Consider the following 15,186-nt stretch of genomic DNA (forward strand, 5'->3'; position numbering starts at 1 on the left):
TGTGTGTAGAGGGCCTGAGGTGGTGAATACACAAGCAGCAAAAAGTCCTGTTACTTCCCTCTCTTTTCTTCCCCACTATGAGCCTCCCATAGTGCCTGGTCCATGGTGGGGAGCTCAGAATCTGTTGGTTGAACCAAGCATTATGAGACAACTTTTGGAGCTATTTTCGCAATCTCCTTAAAAGTTTTCAACTAGTACTTTCTGGTTTGTACTTATTTTTTTGTTTTGGCCATGCTGCGCGGCTTGCGGGATCTTAGTTCCCCAACCAGGGATCGAACCCAGGCCCCGGCAGTGAAAGTGCCGAGTCCTAACCACTGGACCGCCAGGGAATTCCCTGTACTATTTTGTTTTAATCCTCCCCACCCCTTACCACTTCTCTTATCCTAAAAACATAACAGTGTATTTCAGATAATATGTGGATATTTATGCTTTTAGTGAGAGGGCATTAGGTATTAGAGAAATAGAAAGGAGACTTTTAGTAGTTTTCCCCTGGATATAATTTAAAGCAAGATTAAAAAACATTGCTAGTCTCAGGACTTCCCTGGTGGTCCAGTGGTTGGGACTCCGAGCTCCCAATGCAGGGGGCCTGGGTTCCATCCCTGGTCGGGGAGCTAAGATCCCGCATACCTCAACTAAGCCTGCGCGCCACAACTAGAGAAGCCTGCGCACCGCAACTAGAGAAGCCCGTGTGCCGCAACTAGAGATCCCATGTGCTGCAACAAAGACCCAGCACAGCCAAAAAAAAAAAAAAATTTGCTAGTCTCAACCCATTGGTGGGTCATCAATTCAGTACAGTGAGTTTCAACTTACAGCAGCATTTTCTGAAAAAGAAGAAATTGACAGGAAAGGGCCAGGGTGAGCTCCGTTTGGTGAAACTGCTGTTTCAGTCACACACCCATGTAAGGGTGTGTACTAGGCTTAGAAGCGCGTTTCTTACAGTGGGTCCCTAGAGTTTGAAGCTATTGATCTAAGTCATTCGTGCTTTCTTGGCTCAATTTAAAGTAACAAATGCTGTCTTTATAAGATCTTACATCCCTCAGTTAACCACTGAGCTTACATTTCCAGTGAAGACTTCACTTGACCAGAAGTAAAACCTTAACAGATAACAAGGTAAGCAAGTAGTTTAAATATCTATTTGTACCAACTGTATTAACGCTGAGCTAGTGGCTTATACAATCAGCTCTCCACTGCTCCAAATTAGCTGTTAGCCGATCACATTTTGTAAAGAGGTCATCCACTTATTTAAAAAATCCTATTGTATTGTATTGGGAAGATGTGAGAACAAACTAAAACTGTTGTCCATGGAGATGGAAGGGTTTTTGTTTGTTTTATTTACCCAGTAGAGCCCTGGAACAAACACGGTTTTATCTGGATCAGGACATTCAGTTGTGTTGAATACATGTGGTCAGAAGCAGAATAGAATTTACACGTACAAGAGCAAAGCTCTCGGTGACATCCTCTGTTCCTCTCGCAGCCACTTGGCTGACTTGTTTTGCAGTCATGATTGGTGACCCCGTGATGTGCTTATCTGTTTGGCCAGTTATCTGAATGGGGTCTCTCCAGAGTCTCCAGAGGGATTGTGTCATAGGACATGCATGCTGGGCTGGTGTTCACAGCTAGAGTGGAGGGCGGCAGAGGTGTGCCTGGCTGGGCTGGGAAGCCCATCTCAGCTTGCTGCTCAGGACACCAAGCCGGTGCTTGGAAAGGCTGTAATGCCCCACACACGGCCGCCCCCTTTTGGATGTGCGGTACTCAGACCAAAGCTGCTATTCAGCCTGACAAGCATGGAGGTTTTCATGCAATTTGCCCTGTATTGTACACGGGAAGGCACAAAGAAGCTAATTGATTTATAGACTTCTTTGAGGGAAAACAAAGCATACAAAACAAAACAAAACAAAACCCTAACAAAACTTAAGCTCTATTTTTCCATCTGAACCTGGTTTTGTCTTTCCTAGAAATAGTGCTTCTTGGATGGATTCACAGCTTTGGAAGTTCCTCCTGTTGTTGAAGGGCTCTTCTTGAGACAGGTCAGTGGGTAAAGCTCACTGAAGCTGTTTTTATTTTTATTCTGTCCAAGAACTAGCCCACTTTCCCCCTCTCAGAAAATATAATGGTTCCCCAGACTCAGGAGTTGGCAGATGGCTCACGGTAATATATTGATGTTCCATTTAGAAATCTACCTTTAAATGTTGTCCTTGTTCTGTCTGCTTCCTTCTGTTATTTGAGAGGTCAGGGAGGGACAAAGACGTGCAGGAGAAAGGCTGTGACTTGCTGGTGATCTCCCCCACCGCCAGCAAGCGACAGGGCATCCCAGTGCGCCGAGTCTGGACCCCTTGAAGATGCTGTCTGCCAGTTGAACTCCTTTTTTATGTGCAGATCTAAAAGGAAAAAAAAAAAACAAAAAACTGACATCTCATTATGGGAGGCATTCACTTCAAGTGTGGACATCAGAGACAAGGCTTTGACAGGAAAATGCCTCCTGTCCACTCTCCCCAGCCTTTATTCCAGGACCTTTGAACTCTCATTGTTACTGATGGTGATTAGTGAGAAAATGGGAGAAGAGGAGGCGCATTAAATGCTACGGATGGGCCCATAGGACTTTTCATTCAGTGGAAGAAACTGGACACTCAGGAGTGAGTAGGGGATGCGTCACTTACGTCTTGATTGTTAAGTTGCTGGACCATCTAGGCCTCTTGTTCTCCTGTCACCCTGTTATTTGGTCATTAACCCAGCTTCCCAGGGATTGAATGCTGGAAGGATGAGGGGATGAAACTAAAAAGAGTTTTGGGTGAAGGTGGGCAAAATGTACAAACTTCCAGTCATAAGATAGATAAATCCTGTGGATGTAATGTACGGCGTGGTGACTATTAAAAAAAAAGAAAGAAAGAAAGAAAGAAAGAAAGAAACTAAAAATCCACAAGTGAGCATTTCCATTAGAGAGTAGACACATCTGATTCTACTTAAGAAAAGAGAGTTGAGCTCATCTTTGTCCCACACATGGTAAAGGAGGGCATCTCCTTAGTCTGCTCTCTCCTTTCCAGCTGCCGCATTCCAGTCATCTCATTTTGAACGGTGCAGTTCCTGACCCCAGGCTAATTAAGAGTTAATTGTATGTCTGTTCATTACACTGCTTACTTCCTAGTCTCAAAGTAAGAGCAGTTGCTCACACTCCAAACTTGGGCCAGGAAGTAGCATGGGATGCTGTAATTCAAGGTGTGAGGAAGGCTTTCCCCCATGATCTTTCCCACCACCCAATCACAGCACCTGAAATTAGAGAGTTATTCACTTGTGCTAAAACTCACCTTCAGTTTTCCCAAGGAGAGGTAATACCATATCTGTTTTGAAAAGTTTTTCACTTTTCTACGTTTTTGAAATTGATATGCTTTAAAAGTGATGAATATATTACAGTGTTTTTTCCCAGTCAAGTTTTCTTAAATTTATAATGCATTTTCGGTAGATGGGGGCTTAGAATGTTATAAATATGGTATATCAAACAGTTACTAGTTAATCATATCTAAGTATGAATTATTTCAGAATTTTTGTTTCTGGAAAGTTACCCGAGAAAAGTGCTTTGTGGAATTAGGAATGCTAATATATATTAATATTAAATTAATATTAATATTAAATTAATATCTATTGAGCACCTTGCAATGTGCCAGGCTCCTCTTTTATTAACGTGATCTCACTTGATCTTTCAAAGAATCCTATAAGGCAGCGATTACCTTGTATTATTACTCTTATTATTATAGAATTTTGGCTCAAATAATTTAAATAAATTTCATTTATTTGTGTAACAAATATTTATTGAGCATCAAGTAGGTACAAGGCATCCTTTTGTTTTTTTGGTTTTTTTTAATTTCGCCGTACGCGGGCCTCTCACTGTTGTGGCCTCTCCCGTTGCGGAGCACAGGCTCCGGACGCGCCGGCTCAGCGGCCGTGGCTCAGCGGCCATGGCTCACGGGCGCAGCCGCTCCGCGGCATGTGGGATCTTCCCGGACCGGGGCGCGAACCCGTGTCCCCTGCATCGGCAGGCGGACGCTCAACCACTGCGCCACCAGGGAAGCCCCCAGGCATCCTTTTAAGTACTAAGGAGTCAAAGATGAGTAAGGCAGGTACCGTCTCTGATCTCAGGAAGCTGACTGTGATAAACAAGCAAACCAATACATGAGATAATTTCAAATATTAAGTGCTCTGAGGAAAATAAAACACAGTGCATCTGGGAATCACTGATTGTGGGGATGGTGGAGGGAGCAGCAGGTGTGAAGCAATGAGGGTTTGCTTAAGGCTTTGTGACTTTTCAAGGTCACCCAACTAGTGAGAGGCTCTGAGTTTTAATCCATTTCTGGGATAGCAAGCAGCAGTGGCATGCATGAAAAGTTTCACTTCTTTAAGGTGGCTCTGTGAGAGTTATTGGAGCATGTTGAAACAATTTTTGCAGAACTGGAATGGTGCCAGGACACCTGGCCTGTGAGGACACCCCCCCCTCGGAACATTAGTGACTTCAGAGGAAGTTATTTGTTTTCATCATTTCTGGAGGTGGGATTGTTCTTTGATGTTTTCTCATTCTGTTTGCCTGACGACCACACCAGAATCAGACTTTTTCAAGGCCTCTCTCGCCTAATGAACTAGAGGCTTTGGAAAAATCTACCAAATAATAGAAATATTTCTCTTTCAGCTTAACTGCTGACCCAGACTAGTCAGAGAAACAGCCTTTCAAAGGATAAATCTATGAAATTCCATTTCTGGGGGCAAGTGCCTTGATTTGCATTGAGCATTGTTGTAAATGTCAACTGTCCAGCTCCCACTGTCAGCTTGAATGACCATCAGTGTTTATCCTCCCAAGAATATTTCACCGACTTATTCAGCGCATGGCTAGCGGCTGTGAGGCTGTACTGTTTCTTGTTAATGACAATCATGCCCCTCTTATCTGTCCTCCTTCCTTTTTCTCCTGTGAGCCACTTCGAAATTTTCCAAACTTATGATGAAATGCTGACTTCACTTAGCTGGGCTGTTAGTTTTCCTGGGCTGCTCTGCTGAGCTGGCGTTCCCATGACCGATCTTGTGAAAGCCTGGGAGGGGAGCAAAATGTGAGCCCATTGAAGAGACTGAACAAAGGGGCAAACTGGGGCAGTTTTCTTCCCTTGCACCTGGAAGTAGATGGGAAGAACCCAGGGCACAAAATCATTCCAAATCGAAAATACTGGAATGTAATGTGCTGTCCTGTTTACCACTGTATCCCCAAGACCTAGAACATAGCGGGTGTTGAAGGAATACTTAGTGAATGATGATCATGGCAAGTTGTCTCTACGAGCTTAACCATGCCCTGCATGGTCTCCTCGGTCCCTCTCTCTGACCACTGCTGGGCTTTTGCCAGTTGTTTGCTTTTGAGGAAGGGATTGAGACTTAGAAAGAGGGGGGAAGGCTTGTCCTACTGCCGGGCTTGATTGGCTGCAGTGATCATGGCTCTTTTTCCAGCCACAGAGCACTTTGTGTGTGATAAATGATACAGAAACATACCCCTGGTAGCCAACTGGCCCCTCACCAGTTCTTTGTAAATAGCAGCCAGAGGCGGCTCTGGTCTTGTGCCAGGCTAGAGACAGCCAGAGGAAATCTCGCAGGTTCCTGTCCCTCACATGGGGCTCATCATACCTCTACAGCTGTCGTCTCAGCTCCAGATACTGGTCGATGAAGTCTTTGTACTTTTCCTTCAGAGAATCTGGGAAGGAAATGTCATTTTCCCACTTCCCTCTGCCTGTCTCTGTTTGCTTTGGCAGAGAATCGCTTGGTGGTCCTCTCTTCTCTGCTCTCATCTCTCTGATTCAAAACGATCTCTCCTGCTGGTTGCTTCTTATTCCTGGAGATATAAAATGCAGGCGTGGCTTTGATAGAAATGACAAGAGGGTGTGTTAGGTCACTTGAGGGGTCTAGATGAACAATTCTGTGTCTTAAACTTTATTTCACCTGTCCTTCCAAGTGGCATCTTAACACTGAGACAGTCTAAGAAAGAGAATTTATATAAATGAAATGTTTAGTCCAATGACTGAGGGGCTGTGTTGCTATGTTTTGTGGCTTTTGGGACTCAGACATTTTCATCCTTTAACACCTGAGAATTTGGGAGGTGTCTTTCTTATTATGTTATGTCACACATTAATTAATTGGCATTTTTTTTTTTTTTTGGTGGTGGTGGTTAAAATAATGGTGTCACTCACAGTAAAAGAAATCTTAGATTTGATAAAATAAGGCAGTTAATTCTGGCCAGAAACGTCTCAGTTTTTTCTAAGACTTTATTTTTTAAAAGCAGTTTTAGGATTACAACAAATTTGAGAGGGAGGTACAGAGATTTCCCATATACTCTTTTCCTCCACACATGCATAGCCTCTCTCATTATCAACATCACTCACTGAAATGGTACATTTTTTTTTTTTTTACCAAGGATGAACCTACACTGACACATCATAATCACTCCAGGTCCATAGTTTACCTTAGGGTTCACTCTTGATTTTGTACATTCTATGGGTTTGAACAAATGTATAATGGCATATATTCATCGATATAATATCATGTGGAGTACTTTTACTACCTTATTCATCATCTCCTGCCCCCATGGGGCAACCACTGATCTTTTTATTGTCTCCAGAGTTTTGCCTTTTCCAGAATGTCATGTAGTTGGAATCATGCCATATGTAGCCTTTTTTCAGATTGGCTTCTTTTACTCAGTAATAGGCATTTTAGTCTCCTTCATATCTTTTCATAGCTTGATAGCTCATTTTTTTTTTTTTAGCACTGAATACAATTCTATTGTCTGGACATACCACAGTTTCTTTATTCATTCACCTACTGAAGGACATCTGGTTGCTTGCAGGTCTGCTTTACCAATTATGAATAAAGCTGCTATAAACATCCATGTACAGGTTTTTCGGTGGACATAAATTTTCAACTCCTTTGGGTAAATACCTAGGAGCATGATTGCTTTATCATCTGGTAAGAGCATGTTTAGTTTTGTAAGAAACCGCCAGACTGTCTTCCAAAGTGGCTGCACCCTTCTGCATGCCCACCAGCAATGAGTGAGAGTTTCTGTTCTATATCCTCGCCAGCACTTGGTGTCGTGAGTGGTCTGGATTTTGGCCATTCTAAAGCTGGGCAGTGGTACCTCATTGTTGTTTTAATTTGCTTTTCCCTGACAAGTGATATGGAGCATCTTTCCATATGCTTACTTGCCATCTGTATACTTCTTTGACGTCTGTTAAGGTCTTTGGCCCATACATATATATTTTTTTCCCTGTAATTGATTTGTAATCTCATAGCATTGTGGTCAGAAAAGATGCTTGATATGATTTCAATTTTCTTAAATTTCCTGAGGCTTGATTTGTGACCCAAGATGTGATCTGTCCTGGAGAATGTTCCATGTGCCCTTGAGAAGAAAGTGTAATCTGCTGTTTTTGGATGGAATGTCCTATAAATATCAATTAAATCTATCTGGTCTATTGTGTCATTTAAAGCTTGTGTTTCCTTATTAATTTTCTGTTTGGATGATCTGTCCATTGGTGTAAGTGAGGTGTTAAAGTCCCCCACTATTATTGTGTTACTGTCGATTTCCTCTTTTAGAGCTGTTAGCAGTTGCCTTATGTATTGAGGTGCTCCTATGTTGGGTGCATATATATTTATAATTGTTTTATCTTCTTCTTGGATTGATCCCTTGATCATTATGTGTGTCCTTCCTTGGTTCTTGTAACATTCTTTATTTTAAAGTGTATTTTATCTGATATGAGTATTGCGACTCCAGCTTTCTTTTGATTCCCATTTGCATGGAATGTCTTTTTCCATCCCCTCACTTTCAGTCTGTATGTGTCCCTAGGTCTGAAGTGGGTCTCTTGTAGACAGCATATATATGAGTCTTGCTTTTGTTTCCATTCAGCAAGCCTTTGTCCTTTGGTTGGAGCATTTAATCCATTCATGTTTAAGGTAAATTATCGATATGTATGTTCCTGTTACCATTTTCTTAATGGGTAAGAAGAAGGGATTGGGTTTGTTTTTGTAGGTCCTTTTCTTCTCTTGTGTTTCCCACTTAGAGAAATTCCTTTAGCATTTGTTGTAAAGCTGGTTTGGTGGTGCTGAATTCTCTTAACTTTTGCTTGTCTGTAAAGGTTTTCATTTCTCTGTTGAATCTGAATGAGATCCTTGCTGGGTAGAGTAATCTTTTTTTTTTTTTTTTGGCAGTATGAGGGCCTCTCACTGTTGTGGCCTCTCCCGTTGCAGAGCACAGGCTCCAGATGCGCAGGCTCAGCGGCCATGGCTCATGGGCCTAGCCACTCCGCGGCATGTGGGATCTTCCCGGACCGGGGCACGAACCCGTGTCCCCTGCATCGGCAGGCAGACTCTCAACCACTGCGCCACCAGGGAAGCCCTGGGTAGAGTAATCTCGGTTGTAGGTTCTTTCCTTTCATCACTTTAAGTATATCATGCCACTCCCTTCTGGTTTGTAGAGTTTCTGCTGAGAAATCAGCTGTTAACCTTATGGGAGTTCCCTTGTATGTTATTTGTCATTTTTCCCTTTCTGCTTTCAATAATTTTTCTTTGTCTTTAATTTTTGCCAATTTGATTACTATGTGTCTTGGCGTGTTTCTCCTTGGGTTTATCCTGTATGGGACTCTCTGCGCTTCCTGGACTTGGGTGGCTATTTCCTTTCCCATGTTAGGGAAGTTTTCGACTATAATCTCTTCAAACATTTTCTCGTGTCCTTTCTCTCTCTCTTCTCCTTCTGGGGCCCCTATAATGCAAATGTTGTTGCGTTTAATGTTGTCCCAGAGGGCTCTTAGGCTGTCTTCATTTCTTTTCATTCTTTTTTCTTTATTTTGTTTCGCAGCAGTGAATTCCACCGTTCTGTCTTCCAGGTCACTTATCCGTTCTTCTGCTTCAGTTATTCTGCTATTGATTCCTTCTAGTGTATTTTTCATTTCAGTTATTGTATTGTTTATCTCTGTTTCTTTGTTCTTCAGTTCTTCTAGGTCTTTGTTAAACATTTCTTGCATCTTCTCGATCTTTGCCTCCATTCTTTTTCCGAGGTCCTGGATCATCTTCACTATCATTATCCCGAATTCTTTTTCTGGAAGTTTGCCTATCTCCACTTCACTTAGTTGTTTTTCTGGGGTTTTATCTTGTTCCTTCATCTGGTACGTAGCCCTCTGCCTTTTCATCTTGTCTCTCTTTCTGTGAATGTGGTTTTGTTCCACAGGCTGCAGGACTGTAGTTCTTCTTGCTTCTGCTGTCTGCCCTTTTGGCCCATATTTGAAGCATGTTGTTTTTTTTCTTATTGAGTTTTAAGAGATCTTTGTGTATTTTGAATAATACTCCTTTATCAGATGTCTCTTTTGCAGACATTTTCTCCCATTCTGTGGCTTGTATTCTTCTTCTTTTTTTTTTGGCTGTGAGTGGCACGCGGGATCTTAGTTCCCTGACCAGGGATTGAACCCGTGCCCCCTGCAGTGGAAGTGCTGAGTCTTAACCACTGGGCGGCCAGGGAAGTCCTGTGGCTTGTCTTCTAGTTCTCTCGATAATGTCTTTCACAGAGTGGGGGGTTTTAAATTTTAATGAAGTCCAGCTGATCAATGATTTCTCTCATGGTTCATGTCTTCAGTGTTGTATCTAAAAAGACACCACCATACCCAATGCCATTTAGGTTTTCTCTTGTGCTGCCTTCTAAAAGTTTTATACCTTTGCATTTTACATTTAGGAAAATGATCCGTTTTTGAGTTAACTTTTGTGAAGGGTGTAAGATCTGTGTCTACATTAGTGTTTTGTTTCGTTTTGTTTTTACATATTTTGTATCCAGTTGTTTCAGCACCATTTGTTGAAGAGACTATCTCTGCTTTATTGTATTGCCTTCCCTCTTTTGGCAAAGATCAGTTGACTATATATATTTATGGGTCAGCTTGTTTTTCTAGTCAGTTTTTTTTAACCATTCAGACTAATCTATGAGCAAAATATTCTATAACCAATCTATTAAAAAGTGTGTCCATAATCGTAATTATTATTTTAAGTATTTGTAGATAGATTTATATAGAGGAGGCAAGGAATCAGGAGTGAGACAGGCTGGGTTCTAGTCCTGCTTTCGCTTTAACTTTGTGTAAGTCCTCGTGTAAGTCATTACCTTTTAGATTCTCCTTTCTTGCCTATAAAATAATGGATTTGCAATGATGGCAAAGACTTTGACTTCGTAGCTTCCTCTTCTCCGCATGAGCCATTACTCAGCGTTGAAGGCGTGGGGAGCACAGCATGTCTGGCTCACATCTCCTCAGAGTGAAGGTGTGTCATAGTGACTCGCGAGAACCTGTCATGCTAGACCAAATTAGTTTTCTCTGTAAGGTAATGATCCTGTAATGTGAGTATATAAGAAGAGTAGTCATTGAGTGCCAACAGAGCGCTGGGCACTCTGCCATCTGCTTGTTATGGGTTGAATTGTGTCTTCCCCCCAAATGTTGAAGTCCTAACCCTCAGTACTGATCAGTGTAACCTTATGTGGCAACAGGATCTTTGCAGATGATCAAGTTAAGATGCGGTCATTGGCGTAAGCCCTAATCCAGTGGAAATATGGACACAGAGGCCAACACACACACAGGGAGAAGGCCACTGAAGGTGAAGGCAGAGACTGGGGTGATGCAGGTACAAGCCAAAGAACCCCAGCGATGGACAGAAAACCACTAGAAGCTGGGAGAGAGGCCTGTCACAGATTCTCCCTCACAGCCCCCAGAGCTGCCAACACCTTGGACTTCTAGGCTCTAGAACTGTGAAACAGTACGTTTCAGTTGTTAAAACCTGGTTTGTCGCACTCTGTTATAGTAGCCTAGGAAACGAATATCAATACATCACTATAGACACGAGTCATTCAATCCTCATAATGACCCCATTCTTTATTCTCAAGGTGCTAGTGTTGATGCAGAGAACAAAGTGAAAAGGTCCTGCTCTTGTGAGGTTTACATTCTAGTGAGAGAGGCCAGTTGCAAAACAAACAAATATATCAGATATCAGATATGAGACATGTAACAGAAGGAAGTTGGGCATGAAAAGGGAGACAGAGAGTGAGTGTGGAGGAGGGCTGCAGAGGTTTACGGTTTTATAATCTGCACATATTGTGTAGAAAGAGTCCTGAGACTACCCAACAACCAACAGGAAGGCAAACTCCTGGCATACTGTGCAAGCAAGTGCCTTTATTAGTTTAAGGTGTGGTGAAGCTTAGACACATGGGTGCTTGCTCAAGGTCGTACAGACAGCAAGTGGGGTAGTTGAGATTTGAACCCAGGAACTCTAACTGCGAGAGCTCACCCTCTCAATTACTAAAGGGCCTTTTGGTCAGTCTTATCTCTTGATTTCTGTGTGATTTTATGTTCTTTTCAGCCAGATTCTATTTCCAGAGATACTACAATTAGGCAGGTAGAGTATTGACAGTCCTCCCAGAAGCAGTTTCCAATGATCTGGCATCAATGTGAAGGGCATATGTCAAGTGATCTTACTACCCTTAGAGTCGTTGATATCTTAAAAAAAAAATATCCACAACAGATTGTCTTTTTTTTTTTTTTTTTTTTTTTTTTTTTTCACTGGACGCGCAGGCTCCGGACTCGCAGGCCCAGCGGCCCTGGCTCACGGGCTCAGCCGCTTCGCAGCATTTGGGATCCTCCTGGACCGGTGCACGACCCCGTGTCCCCTGCATCGGCAGGCGGACTCTCAACCACTGCGCCACCAGGGAAAACCTGTCTTCTTTTTTAAAAGATTTATTTTATTGAAGTATAGTTAATTTACAATGTTGTATTAATTTCTACTGTACAGCAAAGTGATTCAGTTATACATATATGGAACATTCTTTTGCATATTCTTTTCCATTATGGTTTATCACAGGATATTGAGTATAGTTCCCTGTGCTATACAGTAGGACTTGTTTATCCATTCTATATATAATAGTTTGCATCTACTTATGCCTAACTCCCAGTCGTTGATGTCCTGATGATGGACATTGAGGATATGCTTATTTAGCTGCTAGGTGATGCTACATCAAATAGACCAATGCAATATTATTCAATAGGAGCACAATCCTAGACAAAGAGGATAAAAGACAGTTATACAAGGGTGAGAATAGGCACTTAGGAAACCAAAACTATAAAAATCATTACCAGATTGACTAGCTACAGTCATTATTTTAAAAGACCTGTGGGTCAGAGCTGAACATTATGTGAGTCAGCAGCATCACGGTCGGAATAGAGCTGAGACAAACTGAGATGAATTCTTCCTCTGTGCTCTGAGTACCTCAGACACTTACTAGTGTGTTACAAATAGCATTGGCCCCCAAACCTTAAAAAGAAGATTCAAACATTAGTATTTTAGTTTAACCAATAAAATTAGAAAAGTTAAAAAATAAGACTCAGTGTTAACAGTTGTTTGGAAAAAAGGCTCATTTCGGGAATTCCCTGGTGATCCAGTGGTTGGGACTCCACAGTCTCACTGCCAAGGGCCCGGGTTCAATCCCAGGCTGGGGAACTAAGATCCCATAAGCTGTGTGCTGCAGCCAGAAAAAAAAAAAAAGGCCCATTTCACATACTCCTGATGGGATTCTGAAAGATACCACTTCTCTATAGGGAATTTGGCAATATGTGTTAAAAGCCTTCAACTGTGAATATTATTGGAGCAATTCTAATTTCAGAATTTTCCCCCTAAAAAATTATTGAAGCTGAATGAAAAGATTTAGTTATAAATGTTTTTTACAGTATAATTTATAGTAGCAAGATTGGTTAATATGGTGGAATATTATATGGCCATTAAAAAATGCTGTGGCTAAATGAGAATTTTTAACTGTTTTTAGGTCATACACCCTTTTGGGTATATGATGAAAGCCGCCAACTCCCTTCTTGGGAAGAAAACACATATGTACCTACATAAAAATTTGTATATAATTTCACAGAATTCATTGACTGTATGAAGCCCATGCACAGACTTGGGTTGAATACTACAACTCTATAGTAAAGAGCAATAATTAGTGACATGGGAAAATGGTCAGAAAAGCACTTACGTACGTTGGCATATGAGACTGGAAAGATACCTATCAAAATAGTTAGCTCTGAGAAATGAGATGTTAGATTTTTAAAAATTTCTTCTTTGGGCTTTTCAGTATTTCTCAGATTTTCCACCAGGAAAATGTATTATGTCAATATGATTTTTAAAAATTATTTTAATATGGAGTAAAAAATACACAGGAGCCTTAGAGAGGTCTCCAAGAAATACAGCAAAAGTGAAAAATGATGAAAAGTGCGAAGGAATAATGTTGCCTACAGTAAATAGGCACTCCTGTGAGGAGGGCACAAAATGGTTCTCTGTCCTCATGGAACATTCAAGGGAAATGGATTTAATTTAAACTAAAGGTTATGCTTGGGCAGAAAATAGAAGTTCTTTTCTGTTGTGTGTAAAATACTTAGGTGGGGCACCCAAAGGACAAGGTGGAACCACTGTCCGTGGGAATGCAAAAGGTGTAGCAAAAAATTATGAGTCTTGTTGGTTTAAGCATCCATTTCCCTGAAGGCATAAAATGGAATCAGGTGATTTATCTAGAGCCCTTCTGTTCAATTTGTTTGTATTTTTGAAGCAGGGTGCGCTGGTACACAAGCGCCGTTGGTACTCAGCGATCCACTCTATCCCCATATAACCTCATTGATGCCTCTTCTCTCACAGCCATGAAGATGGTGCGGGTGGGTGATGAGTGTTGCTTCTCCAATAAGGCGATTTCGGATCTCCTATTAATAAATATTGGCTACCAGGGAAATTGGTGATCTTATTGCAACAAAGCTGAAATTCATTTTTGTGCCTTGGTCTGATGCACATCATTAAGTTAAGTATACAGCAGGGAAAGTCTGGTCAAGTAAAATTATTCTCCATGCTCATGATTATTAATATTCATGACTTCTTTGGAGGAAAGCATTCTATGTATCAGGCAGATTGAATCCTCTGGAGACCTGCTGAATCTGTAGGGGAATTTCTCTAATTCACTCTGTAGGCTTGGCAATCCTTTGACCTTGTTATTTCTTGTTACTTATCATACTTAGCATTCTTTTTATGACCTTGAAGTATTGCTGCTAAAAGAATATTCCTTAGGACAATTCAGTTTCTATGACAGAATGCATGATTGAATATCAATGTAGTACACACACACATACATACACATATGTATGCACAGACATGTACACACATATGTACTACATGTAGAGACTATGCAATGTAGTGTCATGGTTAAGAGCATGGGCTCTGTGGACAGACTTTCTGAGTTCAGCTCCTGGTACCACCACAGCTTTGTGAACTTGGGCAATTTATTTAACCTTGATAAAATTCAGTTTATCAGAGTGGGGATAATAATGGTTACATTCCTGATTGGATAGTCATGAAGATTAAGTGCATTAATACAAGTACAATGATTATAATATTGCCTGTGCTATAATGCATGTTTGCTGGTAGTATCAACACTTTCTGAGTATCAGAAGGTTTGAGAGAGACTGATTTATTGTCCCTCCCACCCCCAGATCACGAAAGTCTTGCTTGTTCCTAAGGCCATAAGAACCAGAATCTGCATTGTCCATTATACCCTTTCTGACACTAGCTGCTCTAGGGCAGATATGCCCAATTGCCCCTATTGGTGCTAGGTCATTATGTGGACAGGACTACCCAGAGGAGGTTCAGGAAGTAGATAGAGCTCTCCAAGCTTTGCGCACCCATGGGAGTGGAGTCCTGCTGGTTAGCCCTAAGTTAACCTACTAGCCAAAGCTGCCTGTGGAAGAGGATCCAATCTCAGTCCCTTGTATTTTTACTGCTCTTCAAGCTTGAGTACCGTAGACTCAAGTCTATGAGAGTATTGAGTGTTGGGAGTATTGAGTGTCTTTTCTGGCCCATAACTTCATAGTCTAGTTGATTATCGCTTTACAAATTCTCTACCTTCCAACAGGAGACCTGAATAACTCAGAATCATGGATGGGTATGTCTCCTTTAGTACAGAAGTAAAATTTCTAAAGTTGTATGTAAATAAAATTTTTGTAACTCAAATATACTTACCTTGTTGAAACAGTTTGTTCTTTTTTTTTTTTTGGTTAAGATTCTGCCATAGGGCTTCCCTGGTGGCGCAGTGCTTGAGAGTCCGCCTGCCGATGCAGGAGACGCGGG

At 41.5% G+C, this 15,186-nt stretch overlaps 1 non-coding gene across 1 annotated transcript; it reads right to left on the bottom strand.

The window, feature by feature from the left end:
* Positions 1-257: 257 nt before the first annotated feature.
* TRNAE-UUC (transfer RNA glutamic acid (anticodon UUC)) lies at positions 258-329 on the bottom strand. Its single transcript has one exon. It is a non-coding gene; the product is annotated as a tRNA-Glu (tRNA).
* Between the last annotated feature and the right edge of the window lie 14,857 nt (positions 330-15,186).

This window comes from Lipotes vexillifer, unplaced genomic scaffold, assembly GCF_000442215.2.
Source record: "Lipotes vexillifer unplaced genomic scaffold, Lipotes_vexillifer_v1.1 scaffold329, whole genome shotgun sequence".
Taxonomy (NCBI): Eukaryota; Metazoa; Chordata; class Mammalia; order Artiodactyla; family Lipotidae; genus Lipotes; species Lipotes vexillifer.